The sequence below is a fragment of the Marmota flaviventris genome, chromosome 9 (genome assembly GCF_047511675.1).
Source record: "Marmota flaviventris isolate mMarFla1 chromosome 9, mMarFla1.hap1, whole genome shotgun sequence".
NCBI classification, from domain to species: domain Eukaryota; kingdom Metazoa; phylum Chordata; class Mammalia; order Rodentia; family Sciuridae; genus Marmota; species Marmota flaviventris.
Genome location: NC_092506.1, coordinates 83471185 through 83477458, shown reverse-complemented (window position 1 = coordinate 83477458; position 6274 = coordinate 83471185). Strand labels below are relative to the sequence as shown.

The 6274-nt window shown below is 37.1% G+C and overlaps 1 protein-coding gene across 1 annotated transcript in view; it reads right to left on the bottom strand.

The window, feature by feature from the left end:
* The window catches only part of Jrkl (JRK like), a 243280-nt gene that overhangs the window by 52223 nt on the left and 184783 nt on the right, over nt 1-6274 (bottom strand). The gene's annotated exons all lie outside the window — the stretch shown is intronic.

Sequence of the window (6274 nt, the reverse complement as noted above, 5' to 3'; positions counted from 1 at the left end):
AAGTGTTAAAATGGTTCCTAGTAAGGTCAAATTTTTAAGTGTTTTTAAAAGAACACTGAGACAAATTAAATTTAACAGTTTATTTGAGCAAGGAACAATTCACAAATCAAAGAGCTGTCAGAACCAGGTGTTTAGAGAGCTCTACCCAGTGGGGTGATCAGGGAACTTCTATAGATTGATGGTAGACATGTAGTAGAGAAATTACTCTGTTGGCTACAATGAGGAATCAGCCTTCTTTGGGCATGAAGTAATGGGGCATTTGCTTTATATAGGCATGGTCTAATCAGTTAGCTCACTGTGATTAGCTGTGTTTGACTGTTAGTGACTATTTGTTTTAAAATATATACTCCTAAGTTAGGTTTCAGGGTTTTTTTTTTAATTTTAATTTTTAGTTATAGTTGGACACAATACCTTTATTTTACTTATTTATTTTTATGTTGTGCTAAGGATTGAACCCAGGGCCTCACACATGCTAGGAAAGTGCTCTACCACTGAGCAGCAACCCCCAGGTTTCAGTTTCTTTACAAATTGGGCTCCCAATTTGTTATGTAAATATTAAAAGTATGGAGACAGCCTCAAGCTAATGCCTTACTAATTATTTAATTTAGTGATAATAATAATAAATAAATAATAATTTAATGACTAATGTCTGAATAGAAAAAAATAAATTAATAAATAATTAACAAGAAAAAGAAAGCACACATACACAATGGTTTAGTCAGTTTTTTCACTGTTGTGACTAAAAGACCTGACACGAACAATTTTAGAAGAGGAGGAGTTTATTTGGGGGCTCATGGTTTTAGAGTTTTCAGTCCATAGACAGCAAATTCCATTCCTCAGAGCTTGAAGTAAGACTAAACATCATGGTGGAAAAGTGTAGTGGAGGGAAGCAGCTCAAGACATCACTCCAGGAAGCAGAGAGAGCAAGAACCAATCTGTAGTGACAAAATAAATATCCTAAATGCACACTCCCAATGACCCTCCTCCTCCAGGCCCAACCTACCTGCCTTCAGTTACCACCCAGTAAGTCTATCAGGGGATTAAATCACTGCTTGGATTAAGGATCTCGTAACCCAATCATTTCACCTTTAAGCCTTCTTACATCGTCTCACATATGACATGGGGGACACCTGATATCCAATCATAACACAAAAATACTCACAAACACATACCAATACACACATATTGATCAGAAGAGGGTACCTAAACACAAGGATAACCTTAAGAAAAAAAACAGTGACCAAGTGCAGAGGTAGAAAATTTCGGAGATAACCACTACATACTGAAGAAAGCTAAAGTATCTCTTTGGGGTTGTGTGCTTGCTATGGTTATCTGCAATATGGTATATCTGAGTATCCCATTTGAATTTCAATATATCTAAAATATGGGATATCTTATATCCCCCAAAAAAACTCCTGTGTTAGTGTGAGAATATTCTAGTGTGAAATGATTAGATTGTGAGAGCTATGACCTAATCAGTTTATCCTAGTATAAATGAACTGACTGGGTGGTAACTGCAGGTAGATCGGCATGGATGGAGGAAGTGGGCCCCTGGGAGTGTGCCCTGTAACGGTTATTCTACCCTGCTTCCCTTTTCCCCTTCTCCCTCTCTCTGCTTTCTGGCCACCATGAGGTGAGCTACTTTCCTCTGTCCTGTCCTTTGGCTATGATGGTCTGCCTCATTGTGGGTCTGGAGCAATGGACATGGCTTTCTATAGGCTGAGACCTCTGAAAACATGAACGTCAATAAACTTTCCTTCCTTTAAGTTGGTCTTGTTGGAGATTTTGGTCACAGTAACAAAAAGCTGACTAAAATAGTGCCAATGAAGAGAACTCTAAACAAACACTGTCAAAGTAGATACATTTGGTGGATATTTATAAACCAGGGAAGGATAAGGGAAAAAATCTGAGCTGGTCCCTCATGAAATCAGACTTTCTGGCACAACCTCCCTTGTAAGTGTGAGCTTGGGAATAGTTACGACCCAGGACTTAGAAAGAGAGGCCAAAGACCCATCAAAATTTTTTAAATGCCAATTTGGGATAAAAGCTGGAAATGGCAATGATCTTTCCCTCCAGCAATTAAAGGATCACAGCAAGACATGCCATGTCAGACTCTGGGAAGATTAAAAAATGAGATCCCCAAATAAAAGTGGAAGCCAAGAATTTGAAAAAGGTTAATGAAAGTAAGATAAAGAGGTGGTAGCTGGAAATTTCATCTTAATTAATTTTTCTTATAGTTTTTAAGCTCAGGACATCTAGGATTATGGAGGAAATCTCTCCCAAGGCAATCAGTTTGACTTTAATTCTTGAAAGCAAGTTCACATACCCAAATTTTAGAATGCTCAGAGAGAATATAAAATATCTGAATCACAATTTAACTATGAGAATAACTGCTTAGAGAAAGAAGATGCCCAAGTACATAAAACACATTTATAAAAAGATATTGCAATACAGAAAACTTTGGTTGGGGAAGAAAATTTATTTAGACAATAATTCATGGGGTTTTTCTCCCTGCTACAAAGAGTAAAAGAAAGAAAAGTATAGATGTTCCTCACCCCAAGAAGTATTCATGAGTTCAGAATCTAAGCTCCCTATCCTCAGAAATCTTATGTGACAGAACCCAAAATGAAAGGTCACCACCAATAGAAAAAAAACTTCCCCCAGTTTCTGTCATCAAATCTTGTTTGAGAAAGGGTAACTCGATGTGGCATATAATCTCGTTCAAGGATTTGCAGGTACAAAGGGCTCAAAAGTGAAAATAAAGGATGTGCTTCCCTAGGACTGTGAAGAAAATTAATACTAGACTTCCAGGAAGCAATGAAGAATCATGCTTCTCTGTCACAATAAGAGGCAAATGCAGGACACCAGTTAGTGCTTGCCCAGAATAGAAGACTTAAGAGCATCCAAGTATTCTATGGTAAGAAACTATAACCACTGGAGAAGACTCTTTTGAAGATCTTTAAATCCACTCTGAGGAAGAATGAGGATCATGCAATACAGTGGCATTATGGAACATTAAGAAGGACTTAGATGGTCACATGGGTACTGTTTTAATCAGCTTTGTATCACTGTGGCCAAAAGACCTGACAAGAATAATGTAGAGAAGGAAAAATTTATTTGAGGCTCATGGTTTTCAAGGTCTCAATCTATAGATGGCTGACTCCCTTGCTCTGGCCCCTAAACATCAAGGTGGAAGGGTGTGGCAGTTCAGGACATGGAACTAAGAAGCAGAGAAAGCACTCTGCTCACCAGGGACAAAATATAAAACCCAAAGTTATGCCCCCGTCACCTACCTCCTCCAGCCATACCCTACCTGCCTACAGTTACCACCAAGTTAATCCATATCAGCGATTAATCCACTGATTAGGTTATAAATCTCATAATCTAAACATTTCACCTCTGAATATCCTTGCACTGTCTCACACATGAACTTTTGGGGAACGCCACATATCCATACCATAACAGGTACCATATTGAATGGTCATATATGTCCTATGGGTTACAACACCAGTATGACCTTTGCACACTGAAAACCTGAGACTTCCTTCACTCTCTCCAGATACCCATATTCTAACACATTTTCAGAAGCCTAGAGAGAAATACTTAAAACATGGGTGAGATGGAGTTTCCTGATATCTTGAAGAACGGAGAATAAAAAGCAGATTTCATTTGAATCTGGTTTTGAGGAATAAATTACACCCATTATAGCACTGATTGGTTTCCCATCTTTGAAACAATACTTATCTCCTATTTTTACAAATGAATCTACTGACAATTATAGTAAACTACTGGGAGATAATGTTCACTGATTTCATATATACTTCTTTGTTCAACACATGTTTTTGAGCAGCTCCTCTATACCAAACACAATGTTCTGGACCAGGTATTAATGTATAAGCCAGACATGGTTGTCATCTACCCTCATGACACTTTCATTATTAGTCATTAGTGGTCCATATGCCAAATTTCTGGTTCAAATTTCTCAGACATTTTTCATAAAAATGTTTACTTCCCTTTTATTCTTTATTTGTTCAGGTTGAACATTTTGTACAGAGCATTTCAGTCCCTAAACTCCAATAAATGATTAAACGCAAAAGCAGCTGGGTGCAGTGGCTCATGCCTATAATCCCAGCGGCTCAGGAGGCTGAGGCAGGAGGATCTCAAGTACAAAGCCAGCCTCTGCAAAAGCAAGGCACTAAACAATTTAGTGAGACCCTGTCTCTAAATAAAATACAAAATAGGGCTGGGGATATGGCTCAGTGATCAAGTGCCCCTGCGTTCAAACCCTAGTACTCACCTACCCAAAACAGCAAAAGCAATAGCAAATACTTCTCATCTCCTTCAATATTCAATAAACATTTACAAAGTACTTATTTTGTGACAGGCACTGTAGGTGCAGGATATATACAGTGACTAGTGTAAAACTCCTTTTCTTTATGGGGCTTACATTATAGTAAGACATTATAAATAATCAAAAAGTAAATGAAAGAATACCAGATGAGGGTAACTCCCAGAGATAATAAAGCCAGGACTTGACATCTTCATATGGGAAAACCTTATGTTTTTTTTTTAATATACAGCCTATATAAAGAAGACAATATTTTGCCGCAGTCTGGCTGGGCACAAATAACCGAGCCGCGACAAAGAAAGCCTTGTAGATTCAAACAGCAACACTTTATTCCCCAACTCTCATCAGCACTGCACACACCACACGGGAACTCTCTCTAATGCCAGCCACACCACTCCTCCAGGAACACACCACACACCAACCGGAAATCCCACCACCGGAACTTCACCAACCAATGCAAACTCTTCAGGAATCCCCTCAAGAGCTCAACCGGAACTCATCGGGAACTCCGTGAAACTCAAAGTCATCATCTTAATGGCTCGCTGGCATCACCTCTCAACCACTACTTCTGGCAAAAATGCCATGCATCATCCTGACTCGGCTGTGGCCCTCAACAATATTTTAGACAATGCAATAACAAGCAATACAGGGATTTTTTGTTCCCATATATTCTATTCAGATATACTTCAAAACTACAATGAACATGATTCCTAGAAATAAACACATGTATTACCATTAAAAATGTTTTTTAATAAATATTCCATTCTACTTTGGCAATTAAATATTGCTGTACAAGGGAAAGCATTTGTTTGTTTGTTTGTTTTTTATGGAAAACCTTTTTTTGAAGGTGACATTGAGCGATGATCTGAAAAAAAAAATGAGACCTACTATATATTGAGAATGTGCTACCATATTGATAAATTCTACACACACTTTATCTTATTATTTTTTGTCTCCCCTTACACATACTATTTTTAATTAAAAACATTTATTCAACAAACATTTAACAAACATTTTAAGCACAATATATATTATATCCAGCTCTAGGCACCAGAATATATTATCAAGGAAAAAAAATGATTTTTGTCTGTGTAGAGCTGACATTTTAAAAAGATAAGAATGTTAAGTACCTTGATCAAAGCTGCATAATAAGTATTATAGTCAGATTCAAACTCAAGCATTTCTCATTCTCCAACTACTCTTCCCTCCATAAAATTATATTTGTTTTATTCTTGATGATATGGAAGGAAAACATGAAAATTCGAGATGTGGCAAATCCTTGTGGACATCATTACAATATTTGTTTCCCTAAATGAAATGTTTAGGCAAGTAATTAAATGCTTGTTAAATAATAAATCAAAGTTGATGTTATGGAAAACATAAAGTATAAAAAGAACCACTAAGTGTTGCTAGGTTCAGGTGTATTTTCCATTTAAGCAAAAATGGCACTTAACTATTTTTCTTCATCCTATGTCTCTACTGGGAGACCCACTTAGAGGAGCATTTTGTGATCCATAAAGAGTAATGTACCATAAAGAAATTTATAGGGAATAGATGTGTTTCAGTTAAGAGTTCACCACTGTCTTTATCCACTCCACGTCATTTGCTTTCTTTTCCTAATCAAGGTTTGTTTGGGTCATAGTCTTGACAGATGTGATATTCAACTATCTAAATATGTTTTTCTCACTAAATCACGAGAGAAATTAATGGCTCTAGGCCCTAGTATGTAAGGAAATACAGAAAAAATAAAATGAAAATTGAATCAAAATCTTCTGGTTGTAACAGTAAATGCAAATGTCACACAATCAATTACTCATTCATGTGCCACAGATACTGTGGCCACTGGAGCTGTCTCCTTTCCTGACTAGAAACTCAGGAGTTTGTGAGTTCAGCTCCTTAGCCCTGTGCTTTGGATATTTATCTATG